The sequence below is a fragment of the Macrobrachium rosenbergii genome, chromosome 54 (assembly GCF_040412425.1).
Source record: "Macrobrachium rosenbergii isolate ZJJX-2024 chromosome 54, ASM4041242v1, whole genome shotgun sequence".
Classification (NCBI taxonomy): Eukaryota; Metazoa; Arthropoda; class Malacostraca; order Decapoda; family Palaemonidae; genus Macrobrachium; species Macrobrachium rosenbergii.
The window spans coordinates 13,113,075-13,131,624 of NC_089794.1; the positions used below are offsets into that span (position 1 = coordinate 13,113,075).

General features: G+C 37.4%; 2 protein-coding genes across 3 annotated transcripts in view; one reads left to right on the forward strand and one right to left on the reverse strand.

The window, feature by feature from the left end:
* LOC136834756 (uncharacterized) overlaps positions 1-7,616 on the forward strand; it is a 350,563-nt gene extending 342,947 nt beyond the window's left edge. The window contains exon 10 of the mRNA XM_067097363.1: positions 6,215-7,616. The gene's annotated coding sequence lies outside the window, so the exon portion shown is untranslated. The remainder of the gene's footprint in view (positions 1-6,214) is intronic.
* LOC136834755 (protein Wnt-16-like) overlaps positions 1-18,550 on the reverse strand; it is a 344,423-nt gene that overhangs the window by 311,489 nt on the left and 14,384 nt on the right. The window lies entirely within an intron of this gene.

Below are 18,550 nucleotides of genomic sequence, written 5' to 3' on the forward strand. Positions count from 1 at the left end.
AAATATATTAAAATGATTTTAAGGGGACTTGCTGAAAGTCGAGCAGTCAAATTTTACATATTAAAGGATTATTAACCGTCGAGAGATAACATGTGAATTACAAATTAAATCAAATGACCTGAAATAACCTGGTTAGAGTCAACAGTTAAAAGATAAAAAGTCAATTCATGTCATGAAATAATTTTACAAAGAACTGTAATTTTAATACATGCTACTAATAATCTCATAAGCAGCTCGCCTTAAAACCATTTAACCTCATGCCTACCTCACAACCCTTGGGAACCTCATATTGAGTTCATGTTTGCTGTCCAACTTGTACATTCCAAATCCTACCCACAGTCCTCCAGGGAACCTCACAACCCTACAACCTCATAACCACCTCAAATCCAAGAGCAGCCTAACGTCCAGCACGAGTTCACCGTACAACTCCAAATATATCACAAGCTTCTTGGTCTCCATTTAATCTCCAAATCATACTCACAACCCCACGTAACTTCATTGACAAACCTCACAATCCTACGCAATCTCATTGACAAGCTTCGCAACCTTACGTAACCTCATCGACATGTCTCACAACCCTACATAGCCTCATCGACAAACCTCACATCCCTTCGTAATCTCATCGACATACCTCACAACCCTACAACCCTACGTAACCTCATCGACAAACCTCACAACCCTACCTAACCTCACAACCCTACCCAACCTCATCGACAAACCTCACAACCCTACCTAACCGCATCGACAAACCTCACAACCCTACGTATCCTCGTCGACAAGCCTCACAACCCTACGTAACCTCATCGACAAGCTTAGCAAAGTGGACATGACACAGGGAAGGAGAGTTATCGTAACTCCCCTGCCTCAGTCAAATATGGGGTTCAATCAACACAGCCCTTGACTTATGTCCTGCAAGAACACACAGTAACAACCAGGTTTGCTTTTTATTTAAGGAATGTCCCACCTATTTCCCCCTTCCGTAACGGAGAGTGTATTCAATTACAGCCGAAATAAACCGTTCCCGAGGTCCAGTCTGACGGCGCGTCAATGCTGTGGCCCCAGAGATAGATGACCTGAGATTACATAGAATCGAGCTAAAATACAACTCGCCTTTGACATACTAAAATCGAGGTAATGTGACACCGTAAGTCGTAATGCTGTTTTGGTCGTATTTTTCACGTGCTAGAATCCTCGCTGGGGGTCTGTGTCCCCACCCCCTGCCTACCTTCCCACGCGTTACAGACACACATACACATACACAGCTACGTTACTCAAAGCCACTCTTCTTGCGGTAATGACACATAGGTATGATGAAGCCAGCAGTATATTTCTCAATGTTTGACGTAATTAAATGCAGGAATAACCCAAGTTTTATTAAAGGAAAATTGTTTGTGACCTTTTACAAACTTCTAAATCGAAAATAAGGATAATTTTTTCTTTACATAGACATACAGGGGATAAGAATTCATTCAGTTAATTATACAAACGGCAGCTCACTCTGAAAACCTTACACTGAAAAATATTAAGTCATATGCCTCGGGAGTAATTTAATATCATCCAACTTTATATCTGTATGTGCACAAACTTACACAAACGGTGTATATTTATTTGTATGAGCGTGAATATCAGTCGTACATTCTCTCTCTCTCTCTCTCTCTCTCTCTCTCTCTCTCTCTCTCTCTCTCTCTCTCTCTCTCTCTATATATATATATATATATATATATATATATATATATATATAACTAGAAAATAATAATAATAGTATAATAATAATAATAGTGGAATGAAAGCCAGAGATATGTGAAAACAAATCAAAGGAAAAAATTTAAGGAAACACAGAGAGAGAGAGAGAGAGAGAGAGAGAGAGAGAGAGAGAGAGAGAGAGAGAGAGAATAAGCTTCATTAAAAAAAGAAAGACGGAAAATATGGCAAATTAGTATATATAAATGAAAAATGTAACGAAAGTGACAAATACAGAAAGAGAGAGAGAAGTAAACTAAAAAAAAAAAGAGAAAAGAGACAATAAGAACCAAGCAATAGGAACAACAAAAGAGAGCCGGCGAAAAAATAAAAGCGAAAATGAACAGAGAGAGAGAGAGAGAGAGAGAGAGAGAGAGAGAGACAGACAAATAATCTGGAATAAGCGGATCACAAGAAAATTACTAAGAGGATAAAAAGAGCATCAGAGAGTAAAAGTAGATAAAACACTGTAATGCATTGGAGGTTGGGAAAGAAGGGAGGGAGGGGGTGAGTGTAAGAGGGAGTTAGAAAAGGGGGCATTCCATGGAGAAAACTCGATGTGAAAAGAAATTTGAGGAAATGCCATTTCACGCTCCAAACCTCAACTAAAACCGTAACAAAACCTCATTGGAACCTCACGCCAATCCATCACTAGAAATCACGAGAGGACTTTCTCTTTAACTGAAGTGCCAACAAAATCCCAAAAAGAGATCTACCTGACCTGTACAAAATCCTGGAAAAATCTTTGCATCTTTACAAAATCTTTGAATCATCTCTACAAAATCCTTGCAAAATCTCTGCACCGTCTCTACAAACTCAAACAAAATATTTGCATCACCTGTACAAAATCCTATCAAAAATCTTTGTGTCATATCTACAAAATCCTATCAAATTCTCATTGCAATACTTGCATCATCTCTACAAAATTCTATCAGTCTACATCATTTGCACAAAATCCTATCAAAATCTTTGCATCATATATAATTCAGTTCCGCAGAATCTCCACACAGCCTCTACAAAGCCCCATCAAAAGCTCCACGGAACCTTTACAAAACCTCATCAAAAGCTTCACGCAGCCTTCACAACACCCCATCAAAAGCTCCACACAGCATCTACAAAACCCCATCAAAATCTGCACAACGCCTCTACAAAACCCGATTAAGAGCGCCACGGAACCTTTACAAAATCCCTTAAAAAGCTCAGCACAACCTCGATAAAACCCCATCAAAAGCTCCACGGAAACTTTACAAAATCCCATCAGAAGCTCAGCACAACCTCTACAAAACCCCATTAAAATCTCCACACAACCTCTACAAAACCCCATCAAAATCTGCGCACAGCCTCGACAATACCCCCATCAAAAGCTCCACGGAATCTTTACAAAATCCTATCAAAAGCTCGGCACAACCTCTACAAAACCCCATCAGAAGCAACACGGAACCTTTACAAAACCCCATCAGAAGCTCCACGCACCCTCTTCAAAACCCCATCAAAAGTTTCAGACAGCCTCTACAAAACCCCATCAGAAGCAACACGGAACCTTTACAAAACCCCATCAGAAGCTCCACGCACCCTCTTCAAAACCCCATCAAAAGTTTCAGACAGCCTCTACAAAACCCCATCAAAAGGTACACATAAGCCTTTACAAAACTCCATCAAAAGCTCCACACAGCATCTACAAAACCCCATCAAAAGCTCCACACAGCCTCTACAAAACCCATCAAAAGCTCCACACAGCCTCTGCAAAACCCCATTAAGAGCTCCACACAACCTCTACGAAACCCCACAAAGAGCCCCACACAGCCTCTACAAAACCCCATCAAAAGTTCCAAACGGCCTCTACAAAACCCCATCAAAAGCTCCGCATAAGCCTTTACAAAACTCCATCAGAAGCTCAACACAGCCTCTTCAAAACTCCTTCAGAAGCTCCACACAGCCTTTACAAAACCTGATTATGAGCTCCACAAACCTCTACAAAACCCCACCAAGAACTCTAAACAGCTTCTGCAAAACTCCATCAAAAGCTCCAAGCAGCCTCTACAAAACCCCATCTAATCTCAGCACAACCTCTACAAAACCCCATCAAAAGGTCCACACAGCCTCTACAAAACACCATCAAAGTTCCAAACAGCCTCTGCAAAACCCCGTTAAGAGCTCCACACAGCCTCTACAAAACCCCATCAAGAGCTCCACACAGCCTCTAAAAAAACCCATCAAAAGCTTCAAACAGCCTATACAAAACCCCATAAAAAAATCCACATAAGCCTTTATAAAACTTCATCATAAGCTCCACACAGCCTGCACAAAACCCCATCAAAAGCTCCGCACAGCCTCTTCAAAACCCGATCAAGAACTCCACGCAACCTCTGCAAACCGCCGTTAAGAGCGCCACACAGCCTCTACAAAACCCCATCGAGAGCTCCACACAACGTCTAGAAAGCCCCATCAAAAGCTCCAAACAGCCTCTACCTCTACAAAACCCCATCAAAAACTCCAAACAGCATCTACAAAAGCCCCAAACAGCCTCTACAAAACCCCATCAAAAGTTCAGTACAACCTGTACAAAACCCTACAAATGTTCCACACATCCTTTACAAAACCCCATCAAAAGCTCCAAACAGCATCTACAAAACCTCATCAAAATCTCGGCACAGCCTCTACAAAACCTCGTCAAAAGCTCAGCACAGCCTCTACAAAACCCCATCAAAAGCTCAGCACAGCCTCTACAAAACTCCATCAAAAGCTTCAGACAACCTTTACAAAATCCTATCAAAAGTTCTACACAGCTTCTGCAAAACCCCATCAAAAGCTCCACACAGCCTCTACAAAACCCCATCAAAAGTTCCACACAGCCTCTACAAAACATCAACAAAAGCTCCATACAGCCTATACAAAACCCCCATCAAAGGCATAGCGCAGCCTCTACAAAGCCCCATCAAATACCCACATAACCTCTACAAAACCCCATCAGAAGTCCCACACAGCCTCTACAAAACCCCATCAAAAGTTCCACACAGCCTCTACAAAACATCAACAAAAGCTCCATACAGCCTATACAAAACCCCCATCAAAAGCATAGCGTAGCCTCTACAAAGCCCCATCAAATACCCACATAACCTCTACAAAACCCCATCAGAAGCCCCACACAGCCTCTACAAAACCCCATCAAAACCTCCATATAGCCTCTACAAAACCCCATCAAAAGCTCCAAATGGCCTCTACAAAACCCCATCAAAAGCTCAGCGTAGCCTGTACAAAACCCCTCAAAAGCTCCACACAGCCTGTACAAAACCCCATCAAAAGCTCCAAACAGCCTCTGCAAAACCCCATCAAAAGCTCCAAACAGCCTCTACAAAACCCCATCAAAAGCTCCACACAGCCTCTACAAAACCCATCCAAGCATCAGCAAAGGCTCACGCGCGTCCATCAATAGCAATCACGAGAAGAAAGATAAGAAGACGAGGAAAAACTCGGTCTCATTATTCTCCGCAGAACGAAAACAATAATAATTACGCCTTTTCATTCGTCTGAACAACAATAGAATCTGGTTTGATTGAGTCCCAGAGAGTCAGCGGACTAAAGGTCAGGTTATTAACACACAAACGATTAAAGGTGATCTTCACTCTTTATGTATATACGCACTCCGCATTATCGGCCTTGTGCATAAGAGACTCGTGTGATCGGCTATGGTCTGTGTGAGATGTGATGACTCTACTCCGGACACCTAGTTACGTACAGTTTATATGTATTCCTTATTATTAAATAGTTACGCAAGTTCGTGAGTAGGTGTAGTGTGTATTTTTAAATTATTGCGACTCGAGGACTTCAAGGTTTTCCTATACGCTCTGCATTATCTGTAATATTTCATATGCGGAAGTTTTTCTACTACTGGGTAGCGGTTGTTTAAATAGATACGTGATTATTTCTGTACATACATGGGTATACGATTATCTGCAGTCTAAATGCACTATGGAGTATCGTTTGTATTCCATTATTGTGTGCACTTTAATAATTTCTCCACTCTGTAGACTTCTGAGAATTTGTTGCGTAAATAGGATCTTTATAGTTCATAAACTATGTACATATCGGAAATTGTATTAGTGTTTTGTTGCATATCATCAACATGCCTTTAAACTTAGTCAGAAAAGTTTTACTGTTTTATTATAAATAAAAATTTTTGAATCACATTCACACAGGTCAGCAAAATAAATAGAAGAAAAAACACTTACATACGACATTTTATAATTTATCACTCAGAAAATATGAGAAAAAAGACAAGAGTAAAGTTCGAGATGATTGACAGTCATACCCAATACAAAGCAAAACTTTTAAGAAGTGTTATTTTTATTAATTTTTTTTCTAAACTGTTCATAAAGTTACAGGGTTACATTGAAGTTTTGGCAGCTATCAAACTTGTTTTTAGCACAAAACCAAGAGTTACTTCTGTTTCCTGACTGCCCTTTATTTTTTCCAGACATCACTCCTTAGCACCACTCATGTGTACCTGCACTAGAGAACTCCAGTATTAGTAAGTACAGGATTTTTTCTCTTGGTTTTTACTAATGTAGATGTCTCCCACCATGATCAATAATCATAACCACTACAAAAGAAAACAGTCAAGACTTGTCATTATGATTAATATTAGGTGATACTTTGAAGTTTACTTTGAAGTTTTATGAAAAGAATAAAATTTATGCTTTTATCACACAAGAACTACCGCGTAAGTTGTTCAGTGTCACAATATACAAACTAGAAAAGACCCCGAGCGCAGTATTAGGGAAGAAATTGTCTGGCCATCTGCCATATCCAGATTAAATTCAAATTTAAATAACTGCCAAACGTCCACAACCTACCTTCATGAAAATTTCATGGCAATCCATCTGATTTATTTAGAAATAAGTTATAAGCCAAAAAATGCATTCCCACCCCACCTCACAGCTCACCTCTCCACACATTTTCACTCAGACACGAAAAAAGCCTAAGAGATATTTTGCGAGCAGAAAGACTAAGAAACAAACAAACTTGATTGACTGCATGACCTCTGACCTTTATTCTTGGCGGAAGTAAACACAGACGAAAAACTCTACGGACATCACCGCCTGAATTAAGTTGTCAAGGGTTTCAATCGCTTCATAGGTAATTGTTTATTAGAGTAAAAGAACTGTCTCAGATCTCCTCCTCCTCCTCCTACTCTCTCTTTCTCTCTCTCTCTCTCTCTCTCTCTCTCTCTCCCTCATTGCAGTCTACGCCATTCTCTTCGGATTCATATCTATCGTGCTCAGAAAAAAAAGAAAAAGTGAAAAAAGTTAAACTGAAAACGGGCAAAAACAATCAGTCGTTGGTGAAAGAAATACGAATGGAATATACAATGAAGCCTCCTTGACCTACAATGGTTAATTAGAAGAGAGAGAGAGAGAGAGAGAGAGAGAGAGAGAGAGAGAGAGAGAGAGGAAATGCTTAAATTCGCATAAACAAGGTAATGATAACTGGACTTAACTCCCAATTTTGAAATTATGCATACATAGAGAGAGAGAGAGAGAGAGAGAGAGAGAGAGAGAGAGAGAGAGAGAGAGAGAGAGAGAGAGAGAGAGAGAGATAGATCCTTGGAATCAGGCAAACAAGATAATGAAATGCATACTTCCGCTCCCTCATAGAAATTGAATTAACTGTGTGTGTGTTTGTGTTTGAGAGAGGGAGAGAGAGAGAAAGAGAGAGAGAGAGATTTCCAGAATGTAAAAGGTCATGAATGCATTTTTAATAGTAGTTTTTAGCATTTAAGAGAAAATGATCAAAATATTTCACGCACTCGTACAAGATATTTTTGAAAAATAAAGCATAACAAATCCAAAACACTATGAAATCAGTTTGTTTAAACAAACAAAATCATATATCAAGTGCGTTTGTGAGTACGGGAATATTATAAACTAAAAGATAAACAATTGTAAAAAATAAACTATTTGGAGAACTGAAATAGTTCAAAGAAATTAGCAGTTAAAAAGAATAGGAACGCCAACAATTTGTTAGACAAGTTTTTAAGACATCAGTCAATCTCTGGTAATCATTTCATAAAAAGAAAATTTGGACCGGGCAGCAACGAGTCACAGTAAGACCCTGGGTCACAGCTTGGTAGAAGAAGCCAAATGACTGAGTCAGTCTGTAAATACGGATGTTGTTTTGCCCAATCATGTTCGTCTCGGTTTCTTCACAAAAGAAAAAACAACCTTGGATAGTTTTGTGTCACAACCGGTCACAGTGAGACGGAAGAACATTGTATATGTATGTATGTATATATATACTGTATTTATATATGTATGTATAATGTAGATATAGATTATACTGTGTGTGTGTGTATATATACATATATATATATTATATATATTTAATTTTTTATTGCCTATGTATGGCAACACAATACAATCATACGCACGCCCATGCACGCAAATTTATAACGAACATTCGTCCGCGCCTGCGCGCACGTGTACAGCCAATTCCGAATTATGCGTTTTCGGATCAAATTTTTCGGACCTCGCAAAACACATATTTCACTACGAAATGGCAACGCAATCATTCGTACGCTCATTTTGGCAAATAGACTGCTGACATTCCCGCGCACTCATGCGCACGCACGCGCGCAAAGACAATTCCGAATGATATGCTTAGAGACAAAATCCAATACGAGAGGGAAGATTTGATCGGTGCGAATTCCTCCATCTTGGACGGTTCAGCCAATAACAGAAGGAATTGAAGAGATGTCTGGGTGGGAAGAAAGTGTGACGATAAACAGGAGAGTGATGAAACGACGATAAAGAAACGATGCGTGAAAGTCAACGAAGGTAAATATAAAAACGCATGGAAAAGAAGAAATAATGAAAAACTGATGATAAACGTGCAAGAGTTAAAAAGAATAAGCAAAAGAAGAAATTCCACTGAGATAAATAGGCAGAAAAAACCTAAGGCAGTTCATATAAAAATGCTTAAAAATAAGAAATTAGGTGGAAAGGGAAGTAAGTGAAAATAAACAAGTCATTGCAAACAGTTGCGGAATAAGTCAAGTGAAGAATTAAGAAAAATGAAACGCCAAAAAAAATAAACGTATTCTTGAACCCCCCATTGCAGGAATAATATTGCACATGAAAGCGTGCATCAACATATTTACTTTCTGTGTGTAACAACGTTCGACTTGCCTTTTTCCATCCGTGGGCTAGCAGCCTCTGTCATTATTGTCACCTGTGCAGGTATGGTGATTGCAGGTATGCACTGTCTCCTATGCCAGTATGTTAATTACAGGTGTATCAGAAGCCATTGGCGGAAGACATTCTACTCAAGTAAAAAAAAAATTGAAAATCGAGGTAAGAAATACTAATGGAATCGGCACAGGTGTGTTTTGTAAAGGGGGTTGGGGGGCGGGGTACCGTGTAAAGGTAAATGCAGGTAAATAAAACACCTGGGCGGCTGGTTGCAGAGCGGAAGAGGTCATAGGTCATTTTCTCTGATTGGAAGGTCAGGATGAATTTTGGGTAAAAAACAAAGCTATGGGAATAAGCGAAGTGGAAGATTGATAGGAATACGAGTAATGGGAATAAGTGAAGCAGAAAATAAATAGGAATTATTGTGATAGCAACTGACTGGGCTAAACAAAGTGAGAGACGAGTGAGATTGAATGTAAGGGAAATTAAGGAAATACATGAAAAAATAAATAGTAAAAATCAAAAGAGAAAACTTTGAGCATGAAATGGTAGATAAAAGGAATAAGAGAAGTGGCAGATAATAAGAGTAAGTGAAGAAGAAGGTAGTGACTAATTATAGCATAGAGTGAGACTGAAAAGAAATAAGAAAATCAATTAAAAATAGTGAAAATGAGTAGAAATAAATGAGAGAGAGCGAATACGAAGAAATCAGAGAGGATCAAAATGACAAAATAAATGATAATGACACTGAAATAATTAAAGACATAAGATGATAATAATACTATATTAATAAAGAAAACGGAGACGAAATAAGAGAACAGACAAGGAAAAAGCAGAGGAAATTAAGGTACGAATACGGTACACAGGTTTGCGAAGTCAGAAAACACAATACGTTTTCCCGATCGGTTATTCTCTACTGACTGACTGCTTGTCTATTCCTTTTCCTTGATAGAAGAGCAGATTATAAGAAGGTGCTTCACAGAAATCTTTCCTGCTGACGTTTATGCCTTTTTGGGGTTACTGCAAAACAGGTGACTGAGTAAATATATATATAAAGATATAATATATATATATATATATATATAGATATAGAGAGAGAGAGAGAGAGAGATATTGATATACATAAGACTAAAGAGGATATATATATATATATATATATATATATATATATTATATATATGTGTGTGTGTGTGTGTGTGTGTGTGTGTGTGTGTGTGTGTACGTTTCTCATAAAAAGAGTGGCTCGAGAACTTGAAAGACAACAGTCACTGCCACATTCATAGTTTAACAACAGAATCTAGCTGATCGACTTGTTCAGAAAACATAGTCCCTCACTGGTAGCCCTTTGAATGTCTCTAAAAACATTGCGGCATTCCCCCTTATCTTGCAGGCATTCTCTCCCTGTGGATGAATGCCATTCTTACAGTATATCTCTTCAAGTTGATATATTCCTGCATCTGTTCTCCATTCTTTCCACATGTCTAAACCACATTAAAATATTCTGATATTGACAATTTCACTTAAGTGTGATGTAAAATAAACCTCTCGATAATTATTATTCTACTCTGAAGGACACATTTGATCTTGTAACCAAATGTTGCTACAAAATCTTGTTGGAAAAAATTAAAGCTTGCTCATAACTTTGTAAGAAACACTTTCGATAAAACCCTGTCAAAGAAACTTGCTGTCAGAGCTTCCCACACTATCTCTCAACAAAACTTGGCAAGCAATTCTTGTTACAAAATCGTACAAAAAAAATCCTTGTCAGAAATTATGCATACAAATCTAACTACAAGAAACTTGTTGCGGAAGTTGCGACATTGTATTGTAACAAATCTTGCCATAAAATACTGCATCGAAACCTTGCTGGTAAATCTTGCCACCAAACCAAACACTAGCGAAAAATCTTGCCATTAAATCTAACAACAAAAATCTTTGTGACAGTATCATGCAGTGAAATATTGCTACCACATCACTCCACAAGAGTTGCGCTAAAAACTTGTCAACCCCATCTTACCTCGCAACAAAATCATGAACTAAATCTGACCCAAAAAATCTAGCCGTCAGAGTTATAAAGAAAAGGACTCTAATAATAATTAAAGATTAACTTGGGTCCTTTGAACATCGACGTTACCATGGAAGCTACAATATCAAAGCCATTAAACTAATTATCTCCATTTTTTCTTCTTATTTCGTCAATAACCTTCCCAAACATATCCGGTCTCACCATCCTAATTGATATCGCCGTCTGATATCCATTTGATATCCAGTCGATATCCACCTTGCGGTAAAACGCTGACAAAAAGGAATTGGAGGAAAAACTTCTGGGTTCTCTGATTTTGTAGGGTTTTTTTATAGAACATGTAAATACAAACAGCCCAAATTAAGTGGACGTAATCTGAAGCGATTTTTTCATTAAATCTTCTCCTTTTAAGACAAACACAAAAATTGAAAAGGATCACACAAGAAACGAGAAATATAAAAATAGATGTATTTTTTATGAAAACGGCTGCGCGCAGACTTCCCGAAATGGGGACGTGAAATAAAAAATAAATTTAATTCGTCATTACGTCTGAGAGTAAAACAAAGATCTAGATCATTTGCAAAATAAAATCTACCTTATTAAAATGAATTCCCAAAATGTGAAGTAACCCCCCTCCTTAAAAAAAATTAGGGGTAAAACGAAAAAGGCATTTTTAATATATTAAATTCACGCAGTGAGGTCATTGAAAATAGTGAGTGTTGTCCAGTGCTAAACCAGCTCTAAATAGTCATTGTAACACCCATTAGGCAGTCTATTCCTACTTTTACCTTTTAAAAATCTGTCATGCTCTAATTCCGCTGTTCGATTACTATATCTTTCCTGTACTACAGAGCTATGGAACTTTCTCTTAACCTCCGTTTTCCACGATTACTATCCTTCCACTCAGAGGAGCTCCTCCATCTCTAAGAGGGACTTATTCGTCCCAGAGAAAGATCTGGTCCGAAAAGAAGACTTTAGCCATTGTTTTACTGTCCCTGCCTTCTAAATTTAGCGGAATTGGGTGACAATAATGTTCGTAAGTCAATTTATCAAAAAGGTGATGGATGTTGATTCAACCGTGATTCATCCTGAGTTCAGCAGTTAAAAAGATGAATGTGTTAGTGACTGTTGTCTTTCTCTTGTATGGGGTACCGTGGAAAAATTGGAAATAGTTTTATATATATATATATATATATATATATATATATATATATATATATATATATATATATAAAATATGTCTATTATTATGTTTGTATTTCTGTATATATACATAACATACGTGCATACACATATAAATATACATACATATATATATATATATATATATATATATATGTATGTATGTATGTATGTATGTATGTGTATATATATGTATATATACATATATATAATGACTGGGACAAAAATTCTATTGAAAGACAAAGCCGAACGGATACGAAGAGAAGAAGGGCCAAAGAACAACTGAAAAGGAGATGAATAAAATGAGGAATATGAAGAATAGGAGGAGGAGAAAAAGGGGGAGGAGGAGGAGGAGGAGGAGGAGGAGGAGGCCAATGTTGTCTGTTATTGCCATGGTAACATCCCAGGATTATGCCTTTCTGACCCTTACACCCCCTCAACCTACCTCCTCCTTCTCCTCCCCCTACTCCTCCTCTCTCATCTTTTCCCTACCTTTTCAAACCCCTCCCCTTCCGCCACCCCTCCCCCTCACGCTCTCTCTCTTTCCTCCCTCTCCCCCCATCCTTGCCCACCTGATGCTCGTTATCTCTGTCTCTCTCTCTCTCTCTCTCTCTCTGCGTTCCTCAGCATCCGGTACAAAGCACAACACGTTCATAAGCACCGGTTTATTTTTTTCTTTTCTTTCTAATCGATCATCAGCTGTTGCATCATGTGAATATTTTTTTTATAGTTTTACAATTCATGAATAAATGAAATCTGATTAATTGTAGTCCACTGTTAGGTGTATCTTAGGAGTTGCACCTAGAAAGTTGTGCTTTTATGGTGTACATGAACAGTTGCAGCTGGGAAGCATTCTCAAATTATGCTCATATAATTGCAGTGCAACAGTTGAAATTCATATTGGTTTTATTTACAAAACAGTTGTGTTTCTCCATACGTAACTGAGTGTTAACTTGCATCAAATGCTTTATAACCTATTTTTATCCTTAAATATATATATTTATATATATACATATAAATATATACAGTATATACACATATATACATACATTATCTATCTATCGATCTATCTATATATATATATATATATATAATATGTATGTATATATATATATATATATATATATATATATATATATATATATATATATAAAGAATATAATCAGACAATCTCATTAAACTGGAGAATTAAAACTCTTAACTACTTGACCAGCTTCAGTGTACACTGAGCATGCCATTAGAGACAATAGCGCCCTTTTATTAACATACTAATTATATACAACGGCAGAGCTTATGTAAAGATAAGTTGGTAATAGCTAGGATTAGGCGTTGTATACTAAATGTTATGCAATTCTGAAAATTGTAAATGTTGCGCTAATTTTATTGCCGCTGACTTTACAATTGTTGCTACGAAAATTATAATAATAATAATAGTAATACACACTGTTAATACCAATACTTCCATTGCAGTAATAATAATAATAATAATAATAATAATAATAATAATAATAATAATAATAATAATAATACACACTGTTAATACCAATACTCCCTTGCAATCATAAATATCATCTTTATTATCATTTTGCCTTTAAACGTATTTATAGTTATCAAAATGCCCACATTTGGAGGCTTTACTGATTTTTTATTTTTGCATTATTAGCGGTAGATAAAGCAGCAGTAGTAATAGTAATAGACAGACTATTAACACCAATCCTACCATTGCTATCATGAATATCACCTTTAATAAGTAGTCTTGATTTTAAACTCTTCTATAGTTGTCAAAAACTCACAATTTCAGACCTTTCTGATTTTGTTGCAATATCAGCAGTCGAAGAAATAGTAGTAGTAATGGTTTATCCTGCTGTTTATTTGTTTATACTGCAGTAGTCTGTGTTCTCCCGTTAGTAGAATTGTCACGACTAGATCTAAACCATTTTTAAAAAACGGTCCATCCCAGGAAAGACCATTTATTTGATTTATCTTTAGGGTGACACTTTCTACTTAAAGTCTTCCTTACGAAAGACCATTTGTTTCTTTGTTTTCAAGGCGACACTGCTTGCACAAACTGACAAACCACAAACAAAGCAAAACAGCCATGATGACTGACACGCTTCGAATTTATTGCAGAATGTACACACACTTACACACACACACACACACACACACACACATACAATCCATTTACTCAAAGTAAAATTGACAGTGTATACTATACTTTAAGGTTTAAATACATAATGTAGGCGAATGGTTAACACAATATTCATTAGTTGGATTTACGCAGGCCACACCAACTGCAATTTACATGGAAACGCAATAGACGACAGAACCCCCATGAACGCACATTTCAGGATTAACAGAAGTAAACGCAAGTTCAAATACACCCAGGATTAATGCCAGTAGAATACAGAACACTTGAACAATTACACACAAGCTCACATACAACCATGGTTTAACGTCAGCTGAATTTAAAACCTTTACACAATTACACAAAACCCAAATACAACTAGCTGCATTTTAAACAAGTAAAAAAATTGAGCCGAAGTTTCTTCGGCGCAATCGAGTTTCATGTACAGCCGCTGCAGCATATAATCAAGGCCACCGAAAATAGATGTATCTTTCGGTGGTCTCGGTATTACGTTGTATGAGCTGCGGCCCATGAAACTTTAACCAGGGCCCGGTGGTGGCCTGTCTTCTATCGTTGCCAGAAGCACAATTATGACTAACTTTAACCTTAAATAAAATAAAAACTGCTGAGGCTAGATGGCTGCAATTCAGTGTTTGATGATTGGAGGGTGGGTGAACAACATACCAATTTGCAGCCCTCTAGCCTCAGCAGTTTTTGAGATTTGAGGGAGGACAGAAAAAAGTGCAGACGGACAGACAATGCCATCTCATCATTTTTCTTTTCAGAAAACTAAAAACCCACACCATTACACACCCCCGAGTACAACAACAGGATTAAACGCCAGCGGATTGGAAAACACTTACACACAAGTTCAGTAAGAACAGGGTTAACGTTAGTGGAATACAAAACAAGTACATAATCACAGGCAAGTCCAAATACAACCAGTATTAACGTTAGTAGAATACAAATCTAAGCAAACAATTACACATAATCTCTAATACAACCAGGATTAACGCTCGTCGAATTTAAAACAATTACACACTACCTCGAATTAAAATAGGATTAACGCTAGCTGCATTATAAATGATTAAGCATAATTACACGCCAAGTCCAGATACCTTCAGGATTAATGCTAGTCAAATACAAACAATTAAACAATTACACACAAACCTCAATATAGCCAGGATTAACGCTAGTTAAATTTAAAACAATTGCTCGTTTACACACAACCTCTGATACAACCAGGATTAACGCTAGCTGAATTTAAAACAATTACACAATTACACACAAGCTCGAGTAAAAACAGGATGAACGCCAGCTGGATTATAAATAATTACACACAATTACATGCACATTCAAGTATAATCAGGTTTAACGTTATTCGAATACACAACAATTACACACAAGCCAAAAGTACACAATAATTACACACAATCCAAAGCACAAGATTAAGGCAAGGCGAATAAAAAAACACACACACACAAATACACACAACCCGTAAAACGCACCCTGCGCCCTAAGATAAAGTAAGGCTTGTGTCCACGGCAAATGACTTAAAAGTAGCGCTTTGTTAAACCTGCTAATGAAATAGAGCAGAGTGACATTGATAATATATAATCACGAGATCACGCACGGCCGTACGGCTCCGTCACGTAAATGCCATCGCTTCCACCTCACGAGGGAGATTCGTCGTTCGATGAGAGGCGCGGAATTTTCTGGGGATCGGGAATTCGTTTAATTTCTTGAGTTTTCATATTTTCATTAAAGTACTGTCAGTACTTTTGAGTCATCGTAATTCAATAATAATAATGATAATCGGGACTTAGTATAATTTCGTTAGGTTTGATGTTTTCATTAAGTACAGTTAATACTTGTAGTCGTCGTAATTCGTAAATAATAATAATAATAATAATAATAATAATAATAATAATAATAATAATAATAATAATGGTGAAGAAATCCACAATGGTGTAGATGTAAATATATTAGAAATATATCTAAATATATATTTACATCTACGCCATTGTAGATTTCTTCACCATTTGGTGACATGCCATGGTGAGGTTTTTATCAGTAATAATAACAATAATAATAATAATAATAATAACAATAATAATAATAATAATAATAATAATAATAATAATAATAATAATAATAATAGAATGTAGGAGATTTAAAAGCCAAAAGATCTTAGGATACTGACGAATACAGTTCAGTTAATATATCAGATTCAATACTAAGTGTTTGAAGCATTATTAACATTATAATTGTTAGCATTATCCTTAAACAAAACCTTAAGATTAACGGCAAGATTAGTTTTGGATAATTGACGGTGTTATTTGGCTTGCAAATGAAGATAATTTGCTTCAAAAGTTTTCTTTTTATTTTAATTCCCCAAATTGGAGATCTGTTAAAATCTACGGGAACGGATTTATACTTTTCACCAAGCATATCGGGCTTACCTACAAACAAGCAGTATTATTATTATTACTATTATTATTATTATTATTATTATTATTATTATTATATTATTATTATTATTATTATTATTATTATTATTATTATTATTATTATTATTATTATTATTATTATATTATTAACAGGTTTATGAGAAACGGGATGCACATATGCCAAAAAGTAAACAACAACAATGGATTACATGGGCTTTCTCAAATACCCACCAGATTCGTCCTGCCCAAAAACGTGTTCCGTGAACGAAAAATGAAGACAACAACAAATATTTTCATAAACCGCCAAACAATCTTTATATATAATTTGTTTTTCGCCAGCACTGTCTGTTCCAGTTTGTTTTTCGCCAGAATCGTCCATTCCCGAAAGCTATTCCGTAATCTGGAAGATTACTAAACAAAACCCGCCAGGTGGAATCTTCTCATTTCCAGAAATCCAGCCACTGGAAATAAAATCCAGTGGCCGAAGGCCTCTCTCATGTTCGGCCCTTCAAAGACAAGGAGGGCGGTAATCCTCATTACGAGTCATCCTGCTAATAGGCACATGGATGAAATCCATTAATCCCCATTAATCCCCCGCACTAATCCTCATGAATCCATCCCCTTCACCTCTTCCCACAAACCAGTCTTTCACCGAAGGCTTTCCAGGTGTCTGGTCGCATCTATCGCTGGGATCGTCGGCGCCCTTTTTGGAGCCACTAATCCAGATTTCGGGGGAGGATTGGAGAAAGCGTGGTCATCTACGTAATCCCGAAGGACGCCCCTCCTTCACGTAAGACCAGAAGGATTCCAAGGATTCTTATTCGGCGAGAAGGGCACAGACTACGAAGGGGATGATTTAGTTGTTTCTGGGGAGTGCAGCTGAAACAAAGGCTCTCGAAGAAGGAGAATCGATCATTGTTGTTCCGTTGTTGTTCCAGTTCCGCTTTTAAAGAAATTCGCTCTCCCCTACCCTCTCCCCCTCCCCTCTCACTCCCAAGGTAACCCGTATTCGATCCCGGGACAAGGATGGGGCCTTACGGGCGAATTTCCTTTGAAGCACAGTGCGCCTCTGTTTATATAAGATGAGAATCATGTACCTGTATGTTAGTCAGATACTGTAGGTCACAGATGGGGTGGAGAGAATGGAGAAGAGAGAAAATGAAATTTGATACGTGAGTCATCATCAGTGCTACGTCTCTCTCTCTCTCTCTCTCTCTCTCTCTCTCTCTCTCTCCTCTCTCTCTCTCTCTCTCTCTCCATACGGCGTCACCACACATTTGAATCAGTTGGTAATGCCCTCATGTTTTCAATCTTGTTTATGAGACGGTATTTCGAAGTCAGCCTCATCATTACGTCTCACTTCGCTCTCAGCGACTGAATTTATTATTTTTTTTCATTTTTTATGAAGTTCATTCGTCACTTGTTTACCCAAGGCTGTCTGGACCTTGAACAATGTCACGCGGTTTCGTGTGTAGTCTCCATATAGTGATATTTTGGTTTGTGAAAAAAACAGCTAAAAAAAAATAATAACAACGCATAAATACCCCGTTCAACTACCTTAACAAGGACGATGGCGGAGTCTTGTCACCTCTCAAAACAGCCAAGGCTACCGCCATTTTGCCACTCCATTCTACCTTCTTACTTTACTCTGCTTTTTTTCTTATTTTCGTCTCTTCAGTTTCATATTTTCTTAGCTATCGTCTCTTCAGTTAAGCTCTCTCTTGAACTTCCCTATCTTCAGTTCTGCATTCTCCTTATGACTGCTTTTTCCGTTTGTTTTCTCATTTTTTGTCGTCTCTTTTACTCTTCATTCTTCCTACTGTGTTTCTACCTCTTCAGT